Source organism: Podarcis muralis, chromosome 12 (assembly GCF_964188315.1).
Source record: "Podarcis muralis chromosome 12, rPodMur119.hap1.1, whole genome shotgun sequence".
Classification (NCBI taxonomy): Eukaryota; Metazoa; Chordata; class Lepidosauria; order Squamata; family Lacertidae; genus Podarcis; species Podarcis muralis.
Window position 1 is genome coordinate 17,611,596 of NC_135666.1, and position 17,668 is coordinate 17,629,263.

The window sequence follows — 17,668 nt, forward strand, 5'->3', positions numbered from 1 at the left end:
CAGAGAATAGGCTAAATTAGTACAGCTTCAGGATGCAGGTGAGGGACACAACATTTAATTGCTGTCTCCGCATGAAAGAGACATGCAAACCTCCCTACAAGTAGAGAACAAGGAGAACAGGCAGGCGGTGTTTGTTTTTTTAGCTCAGCCCTTTTTCTGCTGTGGTAGTTTTCTGCTTGGAAGGACCAACCTCACATTCAGAAGATGAGATCACTCAACCACAGTCTGCAATCATACAATTGATTCCACCAGTTCATGAACATACAATTTCTTTTGTTTTGTTTTACCCTTGATTGTGCATTTGCAAAAAAAAGAAAAGAAGAAGAAGAAGAAGAAGAGAAAAAAGGAAGAAGAAAAAAGACAGCAATTGCTCAGGAAATGGATTATAGATCAAAGCAGAGAGTGCATAGAGTGACTCAGAAACAGATCTTGAAGCCTGTGCAGACCCATAACATCCATTCTAGAGATAAATCTATTTACAGACACAATGGGGGTTTGCGACATGGGGTGGACAGTCGTAAGCAGTAAGGAGCTGCCACTGAGCAGCAGTTGAGGGGATGCTCATTTCAGCGAGCAAGAGAAACAGGACCCCAGTACCTTATAGTTGGACATCACCTGAAACAGCACAGACAGGAAGCCAATGGCGTAGCGTGGGGGGTGCAGGGGGGCCGACCGCACCGGGTTCAACATCTGGGGTTAGGGCAAATCCATGGGTTAGGGGGCGCAAATCCACAGGTTAGGAGGCGCAAATCCATAGGTTAGGGGGCACAAATTACTTGCCTTGCCCCGGGTGCTGACAAGCCACGCTACACCACTGCAGGAAGCAGCTTGAGCACCACCACAGAAAAAAAAAGGTGCTGGTAATTTATTAGCATTAGCCAGTAAAAGGCTGTTATCATTATTATTATAATTATTGTTATAATTATTCAAGGGTTGCCAGCCTTTTTCATTCAGTGGGCACATTTGGAACTTTGAGAAAGCTCTCAAAGTGCCAGTCACAAAATGGCTGCTGCAGGTCATGGTTGAACACAAAATGGATGCTGTGGGTATGGGTGCTGGGTTCCTGCTGCCACCATGGTGCAAGAAACTACCGCCAGGGGAAAATGAGGAGCTGCTTGTTCAGCGGAGCATTGGCACATCACACCAAAATGGCACATTGATTTGCTTGTTCCCTTCAGCTCTCCCACATCTTGAGCATTATTATTTTTGCCGAAGCAGCAGGAGCAAATTAAAGAGACTGGGTCAAAAGCAAGAGAAATAGCTTGCTGCCCTTTTGCTGACATTGTGCAGTTCACAGGCTCAGCATGATCAAAAAACCACTGAATTTTTCTTTACTTACTAGTGTTTTCATTACTGCGCGGCACTTTCCTAACAATGCTTTCTATCTCTACCTTCATAGACGCCAAGTGCCCTATTTTCAGCTAGACAAATCCCACCTTTCTTATCGCTTACCGGCCGTCACATATTTTATCAGGTCTTGTCTGTGCACTTTGATTGCCTGCACGTCCTAATGCTTCCTTTACTGTTAGGACAGAACCAAAACAGACGGATTGAGATATGGAATTCTACAGAGAGTCTATTTTGTTCAACTTCACGGGCTGGAATTCTGTATGCTGAACATGTCCTTAAAAGCACAAGAGCTACCTGACACACTTTATGGGGATCGGTCCCTTTGCCCCACCAGGATATTTTATTTTCAAATAAATAAATTGGCAAATTCCTACCTCACAGAAGGCAGAACTTGCCCAACACCCCAAGTACAAGGTAGATATGTGTTGTGACCCCTAAAACCAAAGCCATCCCTTCTATGGGAGCACTTTAAATTGCAAACTGATTTTGAGTGCCGTTAGCACAGAAGGCAAGGCAATTAATGTCTTCATATCACCTCCAAATTAATTCTGCTAGAATTAATATATTCCCCAAAATCAGGGCTTTGTTTAAGCCGGAACTCACCAGAACTCAGTTGCAGCCCCTCTCAGGTGGGTGCCATTGCCATTCTAAGAGAACAAGGGAGGTGTTCATGATGAGTTCTGGCACCTCTTTTTGTAGAAAAGAAGCACCACCCAAAATTAAATAGAATTTCACTCTCTGCCTAAATCATTTTTCCCCAAATTGATTTTCAAATCAATTCCTGTTCCATGAACTCTCATGACTACTCTTTTGCCAGCCATATCATTTTCCCGATATCTTTCTCTTCCAGGATCATCACAAACAAACACCCTTCCTTTCCATAGATCAGTGTTTCCCGGACTTGGGTCTCCAGTTGTTTTTGGACTACAGTTCCCATCACCCCTGACCCATCAGGGATGATGGGAGTTGTAGTCCAAAAACAGCTGGAGACCCAAGTTTGGGAAACACTGCCATAGATCCATCATCACAAACACATATGTGCAGTTCATTTTCCCATGAGCACTACAGCACTTGTGTGTGTTGGCAAATTTCTGTTTTGATCATAGTGGCAGAAGAGGAATAAACCTCCCCCGCCCGTCTGCTGATATCAAAAGCAGACACTTCACCCTGCTTGTAATGGATTTTAGAAAATGCACGCATATCACACATAGCTCCCTGCAGCCATTAATGGCCGGGTGGCAGTACTGTAGTCCCCTAGTCTCTGGTTCTAGGACACCTGTATAAACCCATACCTCCCTGTTTAAGGACCTGTCTATAAGTTCAGATTAATAAGAATGAAATACAGTTCTGTCTCTGGAAATTCTAGGATGGGAAAGATTGGGAGGCAGGAAATGGTTAATTCGTCTGTTTCTAAGATTTCTAGCACAGTACCAAAGATAGCTTCAAAGCCAAGAGAAACATCATTTGGTAATACAGGAGGCACTCTTGCATACAGTAGGCATAAAAGAGCTATTTAATATATTCACGGGGTGGCATTTCCTTGTTGTATAAAACATCAGAGGTCTTTATCGTTTCCACTATTCTGACGAGTTGTCAGAGTTTTTCAAACTTCCTACCTTTAGGGGTTTCTTCTATTCTCTCCCCCCCCCCACACACACCGAATTGCTTTCTGAGGAATGCCTGCATCCCTGCTGATAAACACTTGCATACTGCAAGGGGTTCTGGAAGCATCTTCTGGAGTTCCCTCTCAGCTCACCCAAGATGCCGGAGAAGACATGAAATGGTATTTATTTATTTGAAAACATTTTCAAGCCACTTAATATTTCAAAATAGCTAAGCAGCATACAAAAATTCAGCCAAAAAAGGAACAAAACGGCATCATGAAAACAGACATACAAGATGAAAATTAGTAAAATGGGAATTCGGTAATAACAGGGTCCAAACCTATGGGCCAGGGAAAGCTTGGACAAAATGGTGTATGTCTTTGCAAGACATTTGAAACAACTGAGGGATGATGCTTCACTCCTGCTAGAGAGATGGGCATTCCAGAGTGCAAGGGCAATGGTGGAAAATACCTATTTGCCTTACACTTTAAATTTATTTAAATGTCCTCCTATGGGTCATCAGCAATCCAAAATATTCCTCCTCGTATGCAGTGTGTTAAATGGAAGTCTGTTGCCTGGGACCTGCTAAAGGATAACTAGCAGATGGCCATCGGACCACCTTCTGAGTCGGTCCATTCCACTGTCAAACAGCTTTTACCATAAGAAAGTTCATCCTAATGTTCAGTCAGAATCTCCTTGATTCTAGTTCGAAACCAGTGAAGAAGAGTCCACCACCTTCTGAGGTCATCCATTCCATGGTCAAACAGCTCTCTCTGAAGTTCTTCCCAATCTTCAGTTGGCATCTCCTTTTTTTGTAACTTGAATCCATTGCCTACCCTCCAGAGCAGCAGAAAATCAGCTCGCTCTACCTTCCATGCGAAGCCCTTCAGAAGATGGCTATTTTTATCTGAGTCTGCTCTTCTCCAGGCTGAACATCACCAACACCTTCAACCATTCCTCAGAAGGCTTCACTTCCAAATCCTTGATCATCTTGGTCACCACGCACGTTCTATCTTTTGGTGGCCAGAACTGGACACGGTACTCCAGGTCGGGTCTGATCAAGAATAGACTGGTGCTATCACTTCCCTTGATCTGGACACTATACTTTTTGTTCATGTAGCCTAGAGTCACATTAGCTTTTTGTGTCCAGGCACATAGATGTGCATGCATGAGCACTAGAGAAAAGAACATCTTTCCTTTCCCCTGGAATTTAATTTTTAGAATTGAGGAGGGGCTGAATCCTGAAGAAAGTCCACTCTAAAGTAGGAACAAAAATAATATTTTATTCAAAAAATTTCCTAGAATCCGGCAATCATCATCATCATCAGGTTTCAATAAGAACCTCACTGGTATCTCTAGGTTGGAATCCCCATATCACATCATAGCTGTGACGTCCCATGATATGTAGAAGCAAGGAGCAAACCTAGAACACATTTCACATTATGATTATTGTTATTTTTTGCTCTGTGCATGTCTTTCCTTTAAAAATAACCTAGAAGAAGCCATACTGAGCTGTACAGTTTGACAGGTGTACATGAGCCACTAGCTGATTCAGGAGGACAGACAGCTCACCCCAAGACTGCGCATAAATATTTGATTCCACAGTGTGAAAGTCTAAAAGGCAAATTAATACTGACTTGTGTGGCTGCAGGGGGGTGTCTGAAAGAGTTGTGTGTTGCAGGTCAGCCTGTTTGTGTAACAGCTGACCCAGGAGTCCAGCTCATACTCCAGACAGAATCGGTTGAACTCCCTTGAGCTGGATTCAAAGCTAATAGATTGCAAGCTGGCTGTGCATAAAGCCTTGTCCCAGGTTGGTCGGTCACTTACACATGGTCAAAAAAAGGGGGACTGCATTTCTAAAAGGACGGACAAAAGAGTACAGTGGCATAATATTTGCATAAACTTATAAACCCAAGTCACTTTGTACCATAAAGAATGTGCGTCTCTTTGTTTCAAGGCAATTGTATGCAACCTCCTCACTTGCTGCACTGCAAAGAAAGAAAGCTCCAGGATTGAGAATTTCAGGATCAGAGATTGCATGTCAAAATTGCTTTTGGAAATGGAACTGTAAAGTCAGTTTTAGCTACCAAAGCCTAACTCTTGTCAAAAGACCACAGGGCTTAGGGGCAACCGGGCACCTGATTTCTCAATTGAATTCATCTGATAACAAAGGGATTTATTGTTGCCGTTTCGTGCAACAGCGGCATATGTTCACGGCTGCGTGTTTGTCTATTTTCCACACATTCTATAAATAAGAAAACATGTGTCAGAGTTCTGTGAAGTCAATTGGAGATGTGTGGGCAACTGTGATTCTGGATAAATTATAAATTGCAAAGGAGAGTGGAAGATGATCCAAGAGAGGTGCTAAATACTGTACCTCCTCCTATAAGATTTTGCAACGAAAGCCAGAAAGCCTCCCTCAACAGCTTTGAAGCGTGACTTCAAAGCAATCTTGCACTAAAGTGTGAGCAGGATGACTGTTTACCATATTAATAGGAGATGAGGGCAATATTTTCTTATTCCAAAAAAGAAAGAAAGAAAAATGTCAGAGTGTGTGGTTCTTTTTTTTCTTTTCCTTTTGGTCTTTTGAAGTCAACGGTTGATTTTCTATCAAGTTCTTAATTTATTTTGAATGTCGCATTTTGGATGTATGTGGGTCACTGTGCTTCTGTTAAGTGACAGAAAGTGAAAGCTACTTCAGCACAAAGACCTTTCATGTAGTAATTTCAAATTAGATTCTGCTCTATTACTCCTGTTCCCCCCATTCCTCTGAAGGCTGTTGACATATGAAACTGGTGCTGCCAAAAATGTGTTCTACAAAGGATGCTTCGAAGCCACCTCTGAGGAATTATTGTGGGGGGCTCAGCCCCTTCATCTTTGGAAAGGCTGAGCGAATGATAAAAATTACAAAGGATTGCTATTGATATATTCCTGCAGAAACAAGGAGGAAGCAGGGTGATATCAAGTCTTGAGCTGGGTGTTCCAGTCTCAGGCCTGGGACTAGGGATGCACAGATCAGTAAATTTTGCACGTGATCACACTGGGGTGGGCAAATCTGTCCATTTTGGTTTTTCCTGAGTTTCATGGTTTTTAGGTCTTTCCTCTACATTTCCACATGTGTGTTTTTTTAAGTCTTCAGGAAAATTCGCCAGCGTTTTATTGCCAGTTTCTCCTCATCTATGCAATTTCATCTACACATTTTTTTGCAAAGGCATTCCCTCTAACATAATAATTTTTTTCATGCTATTTTCACCAGTATATGTGTTTCTATGCATACTTTACCCCCATCATATGATTATACACACACACACACACACACACACACACACACACACACACACTAAGGTAAAGGGACCCCTGACCATTAGGTCCAGTTGTGACCGACTCTGGGGTTGCGGCGCTCATCTCGCTTTATTGGCCGAGGGAGCCAGCGTACAGCTTCTGAGTTATGTGGCCAGCATGACTAAGCCGCTTCTGGAGAACCAGAGCAGCGCACGGAAACACCATTTACCTTCCCACCAGAGTGGTACCTATTTATCTACTTGCACTTTGACATGCTTTCGAACTGCTAGGTGGGCAGGAGCAGGGACCAAGCAATGGGAGCTCACCCCATCGCGGAGATTCGAACTCTGATCGGCAAGTCCTAGGCTCTGTGGTTTAACCCACAGCACCACCCGCGTTCCTATATGCATACTACTCTGTTGCAAAACAGCATTGCAAAGTTCAGAGAAATGCAAATTTCAAATGGTGGTGCTGTTCCCCACCCCTGCTCTAGAATATTCACCATAGAATAGTCCTAAGGCAGGAGATTCCAAACCCTGGTCATTCAGCAGCAGAACATGATGAAGTGACAGAGTCACTATCACATCGCATCATGCTCTGTTGACCAGAGTGGCTTGCTCCTCCCATCCAGTCTGTTTTCTGTGTCTCAGAACCCACCCTCTGCCTTCAGCGAGTCCTGAGGGATCCTCTTTGTTTCTGCCTGGTTTTATGTTCTGCTATGTGGAGTAATCATCTTGTGATTTAGTGGTGGGAGGTGGGTCTGGCACACTGTCAATGGACCCGCTAACAGCTGGTGCTGGTGTTGCCTTTGTTAAACTTGACTTCCCTGCAGCTTCCATATAAGCATTGTCTCTGGCTAGCTACATGTGTGCATCCCATCATGGGAAGGCACATAAACTGGGGAAGGAGGAGAGGCCCCCTGTTGCTGCAACTGCTCCATAGAGCATGGACCTGCCTAGAAGATAGATTGGTGTGCTTAAGGTTTCCAGAGCTGTAGAATTGACTGTAAGTTTATCAATGACAATAAAGGATTAACTCTCTGCCACGTGCATTATTCGGCTGGGAAGTGCCCTTGACCTGAGCCCACCCCTGTTTGCTCTCATTGGCCCCACAACCCCAAAGGCAGGATCTGATTGACTAACTGCCACTGTCTCCCTAGGTAAGAAATGGATTGAACCAAAATTGTCCTTATCCTTTTCTTGCATATATATCCCAACTTTTCCTCCAAGGAGCTCAAGGTTTCTTCCCCTCTTCAGTTCATCCCCACAACAACAGGACCAAGGTCATCCAGGGTGGACCTACACTCATGGTTTCAATGTTAAAGAAGGGTTAAGGCATGGTTTTCATAATGTAGAGGGACACAACACATTCTAATTGTCATTCTGATAGAGGGGGAAACAGAGGTCAGAAATGCTGTATTTTACAAGTCTGCCCTGTGATGTTCTAGAATGATATACCTAATATCGTTCTAATAACGTTAAACAGGTCAGTGTAGATCCAGCCCCAGTGAGCTTCAGGGTGGGCAGATGCAGTTTAGGTTGCCAATGTGCCCATCAGTTTCTTCTGTGCCACTGCCATATGCTGTAATGGGGCTGCTGGTGTGGGGTTGCTGGTGTGCCTCTGGGGTCATTTAGAGTCCCTCTGGCCATTGGAGTGGCCTTGCTCCATGCCCATTCACCTGTTCCAAGCAGAGCAGGTTGGAATATATGCTGGATGGACTCCATGTGCCACTTTCTCTCACACTTCTGATCAGCCTAAGAACTGCTGACATGTACATATAAATGCTAGCTCCCCTTTATCCCTCCAGCTGTATCCCAGATGTTTCTCAGGCTAGTGCCCATCTGGCAGTGAGGAAGTGGATGATTAGGTGTGGGGTATTTTTGCTTGTTTTAATTTTTTTCACTTGCTGATCTTGTGTAGCATATAGTAGCATATAGTAGAAATACACTGCAATCAAACACATTTCAGAGAGAGAGAGAGAGAGAGAAACACATATCATTACTAAAAGCAGGAACAGCATATTAAAAGCAGCAGCAGCCACCAGCCCTTCACTTAGGCACCACAAAAAGGGCTAGCAGAACAGAGAGGTCATGAAAGATCATATCTTGCATATGCATTGATGGCTGCAGGTTGATGCCATGGTAATCTATATGCTTCAGGAAAATGCTGTAGCATGTATTTGGAAGGCCACTACGAGCATAATGACCTCTGACAAGAGAGAAACCTTTGCAAGGATGCTGCAGCTGTACAGGCGGTGCCCTTCCTTCTGTTAGGGCTGGACAGAATCATAGAATTTTAGAGTTGGAAGGAACCGCCAAGGTTCATCTAGTCCTACCTCCCAGGCAATGTCCACCACCTTCTGAGGTAGTCGGTTCCACTGTCAAACAGCTCTTACTGTCCAAAGTGCTTCCCAATATTTAGTTGGAATCTCCTTTTGAATCCAATGTTTCAGGTCCTACCCTCTGGTGCAGCAGAAAACAAGCTTCCTCCCATCTTCCATGTGACAGCCCTTTAGATATTTGAAGATGGCTCTTGAGAGTCCCATGGACTGCAAGAAGATCAAACCTATCCATTCTGAAGGAAATCAGCCCTGAGTGCTCACTGGAAGGACAGATCGTGAAGCTGAGGCTCCAATACTTTGGCCACCTCATGAGAAGAGAAGACTCCCTGGAAAAGACCCTGATGTTGGGAAAGATGGAGGGCACAAGGAGAAGGGGACAACAGAGGACAAGATGGTTGGCCAGTGTTATCGAAGCTACCAGCATGAGTTTGACCAAACTGCAGGAGGCAGTGGAAGACAGAAGTGCCTGGCATGCTCTGGTCCATGGGGTCACGAAGAGTTGGACACGACTAAATGACTAAACACCACCACCAACATAATATTATGTACCAGTCTTCTCTTCTCCAGGTTAAACAGCCCCAACTCCCTAAACCATTCCTCACAAGGCTTAAGGCTGAGAATACTTCAATGCTCAGGAAAATGTGCCAGATTTGACCTAGCAGCTCACCACACAGGGCAACTACCAACAACATGAAGTTTTCCTATTTTTTTATTTATACTTTTCAAGTTTATACATTTCACTAATTTTACAATCATTTTAATATTTCAAAACTTGACTTCCTTCCCTCTCTTTCTGCGGTTCCTTGAATTTATTTTAATATCTTCCGCATCTCCAAATTAACTTAATTTGCTCATTTATTCATCTTCTTTAAATATATAATCTTATAAAACTGCAGGTTATTATAATAATCCTACCAAAGTTTTTATCGGTTTATAATTTATCTGTAAATATCCAACAAACCATTTCCATGGTTTTATTTTATTTTTTAAAAAAGTTATCTTGATTTCTCATTCCTCTGGTATATGCCATTTCTGCATATTCCATATGTTTTTGTATGCATTCTTCCATCGCTGGAACTTCTTCCCATTTTTGGGCAAATAACATCATTCTTGCCGCTGTAGTAGCATACATGAATACGTTTCTATACATTTTAGGTAGTTCTGTTCCTATAATTCCCAAAAGAAAAGCTTCTGGCTGTTGCTTTTTTTACAAAGGTTATTTTAAACATCCTTTTCATTTCATTATATATCATTTCCCAGTAAACAACATGAAGAGTTCCTGGTTCCAGCCCAGGTGGTTCCTCCCAACCAGTTAGAACCTCAAATGGGGAGAGTGGTGTTGCACTTGGGTCCAGTTTTGTGGCTCCTCGTTGGCCACTGCGAGAACATAATGCTGGACAATGATAGGTCTTTGGCCTGATCCAGTATAGTGCTCTTGTGTTTATTCAGAAGGGATTCCCATAGGGACCAATGGTTCTTACTCCATCATAAGTAAGCTGGGAATCCAGCCTTAATTTATCCAGTGGGGCTGCCTGATGCGATTGTGAGTTGTGTGTGCGCCTGCTATGTTGCCATCATCACACCACCTTGTCAGCTCTGAAATCCTCCCAACGGCTGAAGCTGCAGAATTTGAAACGGAATTCGTTTTAATCCATATTGTCGATTTGCTTTTGAGGCTTTGCAAATTCCTAGCCCCGTCCGCCGACATGCATTCCACAGAGAGGCTGCTGTCCATTTCTCACCCTACTCATAAATACGTCAATTGATCCTATTTTAAATGCCAGCTTTAGAATTTGTCATGTCTGTTTTGCATTCCTGGGAGTGAGCAGCATAAATCATTATCGGCCAACAAGCAGCTGCTGCCAGCCACGTAAGAACCCAGTTAAGTTAAATGCAGGCTTAAACAACTCTGCTGAATTTTGTTCCCTTCACTCAAAGGCTATTGGAGAGAGAGAGAAAACTGCTGTAATGCTCTGGGGCTTGTCGGAGTTTAGCGGATCCTTACAAACTGCTGAGCTCGCTCTCTTTCATATCACCACACACTGAGCTGTTTTAGCAAAAGGTAGAATTTATGTATTTATTTCCACTCATTATTTTTGAACAAGCCCTTGTAATAAGGTACAAGGCGCCAAAAAGGGAGCCTGCTACATTCTCTTTATCCTTGCAATCTCAGTCCTGTCCCTGAATTGCAGAATATGGAGTTCATTTGTTATTTCAATCACTGTTATTCTCACAAGTTTGACTCCACTGAATAGCAGCTGGAGAAATAAAGGTCAAAAGCCGGCATGTTGTCTGAAGGACTTCTTTGCATCGCTGTTGTTGCTGGCAATTTGGAGATGAGTTTTATTCCATTTATTATTATTATTATTATTATTATTATTATTATTATTATTATTAAAATTTGTAGACCACCCTTCATCTGAAGATTGCAGGGCAGTTTCATTTGTGTATGCAATGGGGCTGCGTACTGGATTTGTCCAAGCCCTGAGCCAAATCAGGCCTGTTTGGAGGGCTTTGGGCAGTGGTCAAATCAGGTTGAGATGGCCCAGTGTAGTAGTAGTAGTAGTAGTAGTAACAGAAGCAGCAGTAGGAGTAATAATTTATACTTTATTCCCCAGCCACTCTGGGCAGCTCCCAACAGAATATTAATAATATTAATAAAAAAGTGATAAAACATCAAACATTAAAAACTTCCCTAAACAGGGCTGCCTTCGGATGTCTTCTAAAAGTCAGATAAGTTGTTTATTTCCTTGACATCTGATGGGAGGGCATTCCACAGGGCGGGCGCCACTACCTATCATCATCATCATCATTTTTTATTTTTAAAATCGTATTCTAAACCAGTGTCTCAAGATGATTTAAATATAAGTTACAGCTGAAAACACAAGAACAGCGTATTAAAACCTTGATACGTGAATCTTCATGGTTAAAAAACACAGTTTTTTCCAGCTTGGAATGCTTGACAGAACAAAAACGTTTTCCGTTGTCTCTTGAAAGTGTAGCTACTGGGCACCAGTCATATCTCAACAGGAATGCCATTCCACAGAACAGAGGTCTTTGGAACTTGATGGAGAGTGTCTCCTGCAGACAGCAGTGAACTAGGCATATAAAGGCTGTTTGAGGCAGAACATCAGGCAGGCAGGCAGACAGGCATGGTAGGGGGGACCTGGGGAAAGAATGAGACCTATCTGACTGCCAACTGCATCTTCCCAGGAGATGACAGGAGACCAGCTTCCTTCCTGTCAGCCCCCAAGCCTAGAAGACTAGACCTTTGCGGGTTTGACAATATCCAAATGACTAGGCTCCTATGCTCTGCAAGCTTGAATGCTGCCATTTCTCTTTGCATCCAACCAGTCCGGGCCAGGAGACTCCCAGAACCTTACTGGTTATCATTTGAGATTCAAAGGGACAAGAGCTAAGGGTTTCACTCTCTGCTCCACCAAGTCACTCTGTAGCAGGAACTGAATTCAGTACCCAAGGCTTGACCCAGATAACATACCAAGAACAGAACAGGTAGATTTATTAAAAGGAGATTAAAAATAGCAGTGTAAAAGAGAACCAATACACCAGTGAGAAATACAGATAAAAAGTACAACTACAAAATCCATTTGGGTATGAAAAGACGAAACAAAATTAAGCTAGTTTTTCCTAGTTCTTATAGAAACCATTTGAGCAACTGACCCCACAGAAACTCAGTACAGAGGTTTTTGCAGGTGCCAGGAACAAAAGGTGTGAGGCACAGGACAAAGGATTGAGGGTGACTTTATCTTAAACAGGATAGCAACAGGGTTACCTCTAAATAGCCAATCAAAGGGTTTCTAAATCAGAAGATTCCAGTAGCCTGATGAGCAGTGTTGTTTGGCACAGAGCTGCTTTTTCAATTAGCAGTCCTCAAAGAGTGACCTTGGGCAGTAAACTTTACACAATGCAGGTGCAGATACTCATGAGCTCATCTCCAACTAATGGGAGAAGAATATTTTCTCAAAGGCCATTTTTTTTTACCCAGAAGCCTGAGGAACGGAACCATTTTCTTGAACAAGGGAACTAATTACAGTGCTACCTCAAGTTACAAACGCCTCAGGTTACAAACGCTTCAGGTTACAAACTCCGCTAACCTGAAAGAGTTACCTCGAGTTGAGAACTTTGCCCCAGGATGAGAACAGAAATCGTGTGCCGGTGGTGCAGCGGCAGCAAGAGGCCCCATTGGCGAAAGCACGCCTCTAGTTAAGAACAGTTTCAGGTTAAGAACGGACCTCTGGAACCAATTAAGTTTATAACTAGAGGTACCACTTAACACTGATGCCCTGTCCCTGATACGGCACCCTGCAGGATCAGTGCCTCTGTGAAACAGCTGTTGAGGCATTGACCCTGCATGGTGCAGAGGGCTCCTTTGTAAGTGGACTGCAGGAAAACTGCTTGTGAGCAACGATCGATGCATCCACACAACAGCTATTGTGCAGAGGCACTGATCCTGTGTGGTGCAGTATGCTCATTCACAAACAGCTTTCTCCCAGAGAAACCACTTGTGGAGGAGCACTCCACGTAATTGTCCCTTCCACCCGCTATTGGTTGGGCAGGGGGAAGGAGACCCAATATCTCCTTCCTCCTCCTGGATGTATGTTTAATTAGGTTTCTTAAAAAACCAATTAAACCAGTGGTTCCCAATTAGCTAATTACTGAGGACCCCCTATTTTTCAAAAACCAAGCCACGGACTCCCTACTTTTAAAATTTTGATAACTCTATGGCATGGGTGTAGCCAGGGGGGTAGCTCCCCCCCCAAAAAAAAAATCAATACGAATCTGAGGTTCTGCCCCCATAAAAAACCAGCCCCCCAACAAAAATACTGGCTACTCCCATGCCCTATAGTAGTTACCTCTGCAAAGCAATTTTTTGAACAAAATGTGGGCTAGTCCTTAATAAGCAAATTATTTTAGGTATGCTAAAAAACAGACTATAAAATTTGTGATATTATAATGCAAGCATGACAAAAAATTAGTTGAGGGGCAGGAAAGGGATGGGGCCGCATTCCCCCTGGGTGTGTTCTATGGACTCCTAATTGGAGTCCACTGAATTAAGCATTGGACCCACCACCAAATTAGTGTGGGACTGTATTCAGGGTAGGTGATCCCCAGCTTCCCACAGGGCAGGTTAGCCTGAAATTGCCTCCCCCCACCCTCCACATTGGAGCCATGCAGCAGATTAGGGAACGACAACTGTGCACAGCCCTAGTACGCAGGGACACAGAATATACAGTGGTACCTCTGGTTACGAACTTCATTCATTCCGGAGGTCCGTTTTTAACCTGAAACCGTTCTTAACCTGAGGTACCACTTTAGCTAATGGGGCCTCCTGCTGCCACTGCCACATGATTTCTGTCCTCATCCTGAGGCAAAGTTCTTAACTCGAGGTACTACTCCCAGGTTAGCAGAGTCTGTAACCCGAAGTGTTTGTAACCTGAGGTACCACTGTACACTCTCTGGATGCATCATGTAAACACCAACATAGCTGGGCTGTACACTCATCCAGTTATTCACATGCAATGTTCAGTGAGTAAACATTGTGTTTCTGCATACACAATAGATTAGTTGTGCCTCCAGCCTGCCCACCACTGGCATGTGGGCCCCAGAAGGATGCCCTGAAAGGAATGTGTCCCTCAAGCTGGAAAAAGGTTCCCTGTGCGTGCCATAGGCTGTATTCATAGGCAGTTTATTCCAGTTCCCTGACATTTCCCTAACTGTTAACTTTTAACTTCCGTGTTACGTTTGAGCTTTCAAAAACACATGTTTGGAAACTTAGTGGAATGTAGTGGACGTTTAGCACTCATTTCCATCTTAATTGTATCCAGGAGAAATAATAATCTGTTTGCAATCCCATTATTAACCCAGAAAATTGGAAGAGTAAGGTGAAGAAATTTGAGGCTGTAACCTGGCATGCAGTCCTTTCCTGACATTTTCATGGGGGAATCATGGGAGACCAGAAGCAGGCATGTGTAGAAACCCCATGGTGGAGTAGAGATGTTGTCCAATGATGTTTGCTGTTATGTCACACCAGGACCCCAGTGTGTATGAAATTTAGCATCACGTGCCGGGATATCGGTCAAAAAGCCGCAGGTTCGTAGCACGGCAGGTAACGTATTGTCAAAGGAACATTCAAAAAATGGGATAGGTGTGCTAGCATTATAATCAGGAAAACTAACACAGGGTTCCCTGCATCTGAATGCACCCTTAGAGTATTCCAGCAGCAACATTTTCCAGTATGGTTGTAAATCGATTCCTGTGTAAATACCTACCCCTGTGGCCTGCACATATTAACTACTCCTGTCTTTCCCTTCTGTCTCTGTGGAGGGCAGGGAACAGTCCCACAACCATCTGCATCAGCACCCCACAATATCTAGGCAATAACCTGGCAATATGGGGCATTTTAATACTACTGTTAAAATCACCTGGACTGGCACAGCACAGCTGCCTGTATGATGTCACACTCACTGATAAGTCTTCCATCACACAGCTGCAGCTGCAGATGACTGAAGAACCTAATGAACCAGGGACAAATATTGAGCCCCAGTAGGCCTTTAGTGAGTCTTCTGCTAAAGAGCCTGGAAGCGAGTCAAGGGTTTTGTTGAAACAAATTCCCATTTAAGACAGTCAAAATCTTGTTACCAAAAAAAACATCTGTGCTAAGATATAAGGTTGTGAGTCATACACTTGGGGTTCCTTAGTCACTGGAGCCAAAGCATAAATATATTTGCAGAACTGGGATGTGCACCATTCAGTGGAAACAGCATTATTTGCTTGTTTCTCCAACACAAGGGTGGAGTGGAGCTAGTTTCTTTTAGGGTAGAGAAGGTTTCAAGACTGGCTTTAAACAATGTTGATCCAAGATGGGAGTAAGGTAAAGGTAAAGGTACCCCTGCCCGTACGGGCCAGTCTTGACAGACTCTAGGGTTGTGCGCCCATCTCACTCAAGAGGCCGGGGGCCAGCGCTGTCCAGAGACACTTCCGGGTCACGTGGCCAGCGTGACATCGCTGCTCTGGCGAGCCAGAGCCGCACACGGAAACGCCGTTTACCTTCCCGCTAGTAAGCGGTCCCTATTTATCTACTTGCACCCGGAGGTGCTTTCGAACTGTTGGCAGGTGCTGGGACCGAGCAACGGGAGCGCACCCCGCCGCGGGGATTCGAACCGCCGACCTTGCAATCAGCAAGCCCTAGGCACTGAGGCTTTTACCCACAGCACCACCCACGTCCAAGATGGGAGTAGGGACATTTATAAATTCAAGGACCTCATTCTGTCATGGACAACCTCCCTGAGGCTGCATCCAGTGGCTGAAATTTTATAATACATGCTTTGTTGTGGTGCGTGTGGTGCGTTTGGTGTGGTGCGTGTGTCCTGCAGCCGGGGGTGGGGCAAGCTGCCCAAGGGGTGGGGCAAGCCAAGGCAGGGCATGCTGCGTGGAGCCTCTCTGTAGGGCGGCTGAGGCGGTGGGCAGACGCAAGCCCCGTGCTGCTGGAAAAAGCAGCACAGAGCTTGCAGGCAGTCTGCCCACCGCCTCCCCCTCAGGAGAGATGCGTGGCTCATGCCCCGCAGTGTCCGCCTCACCTAGCTATGCCTCTGCCTTCATGTTCACCTAAGTGTGGATCTCCAAACTCTTCCACTTCAGTTCCCTGGACCCGAGAAGCTGGCAGCACTGGGCCCCTAGGAGTGAGGTTCCCCATCCCTGGTCTAAGTTAGCGTAGTTAGGATCCAAGCCATGGTACTTAGCTATAATGATACCAAGCAATTTCAGATAACTTCTATGATCATGGGAACAAGCTTAATATATGGATTATTATTTTTGTCCCATCTGTTAACACAGTTGTAGTGTGTTATTCAGCCACTGATTTTGCAATTCTGGTTTTGTTTTTATTTTTTAAAAGCCGGTTTGCGTACCAGGAGGTTTCATAACCTACATTCTAGTTGCTGAAAGCGGCGTTCCTTTATTTGTAGGAATGGAGTGCTCAGCAGGTATACACACAGAAATGTCAAACATTGGTTTATTTATACCCTGTGCAAATCTTGTTCTTTAAAAAAAAAATAAACCAGGTTTCCAAATGCACGGTAGTTTGACCTACAAAAAAAATATGCATCTGGGTATCTTACTGTGATTTCTTTTTTAAAAAATTGGCATTTCTGCTATGCTGAGTGGAACAATATCTGCTATGTAGATGTGTGTGTGCATCCAGAGCTCAACTGCTTAGGATCACCTTAGGACAAGTTGTTGCAGTTGTGAAATGCAAGAAGACCGAAGTGGTTATGGACACCTTTAGGCTTGTCAGAATGCCATAACTGTGGAAATCAACAAAGCGAGGAAGAGAGCTGGATGCAGAGTTCTTGGCTGACATCTTATGAGCTGTGATTTAAATCGCAAAGTTGCAAGCTGTTGCCGAGATGCTGGGGGGAACGGGATCATAGAGCTGTGCTTGGAAATGCAGCAAATAGAGCTAAACATTCCCATTCAGCTAAGAAAGACTATTCATTTAGACAAAGTCAATTTGTTTGTGATATAGTGCAGACTAGCAGCGAAAAGGAAAAGGGTGTGGGGGAGAAAGGACTGCAGTGTCATTTATGGGTCAAGTACTCAATGACTATCTTTCAAAGTTCACAGCTTTTTGACTGAATTGCCATGAAAGACGGAGTCCATTTCCCGCTTTGCTCAATGAGATGATAAAGATGCCAATAAACTGGTTAAAGAACAACCGTATTTACTGTTCCATAATCTCCCAATGAGAGGAATGTTCTTGAAGAACAGGCTGCAAAAGCATCCAGCCCAGCATTCTTTCTTTATCTGATTTCTGAGCATAGGATCAATTTTATGAGGGAAACATCAACCTGAGGTGAGATCTTCTTGCTGTTTCCCAGTCATTGCTCATTCTTACAAAATCATGACAGCTTGGGGAATGAAGAGAGCGGGTTCTAGTGTAATGAGAGAGGGAGAATGGTGATCTACTTCCTTCATCCTATTCATAATTTTATACACCTCTGTCATATCTCCTTTTACTTGCCTTCCCACCCAAACTATGGACCCTTCCATTTGTAGCAATACAGCTGCAGAT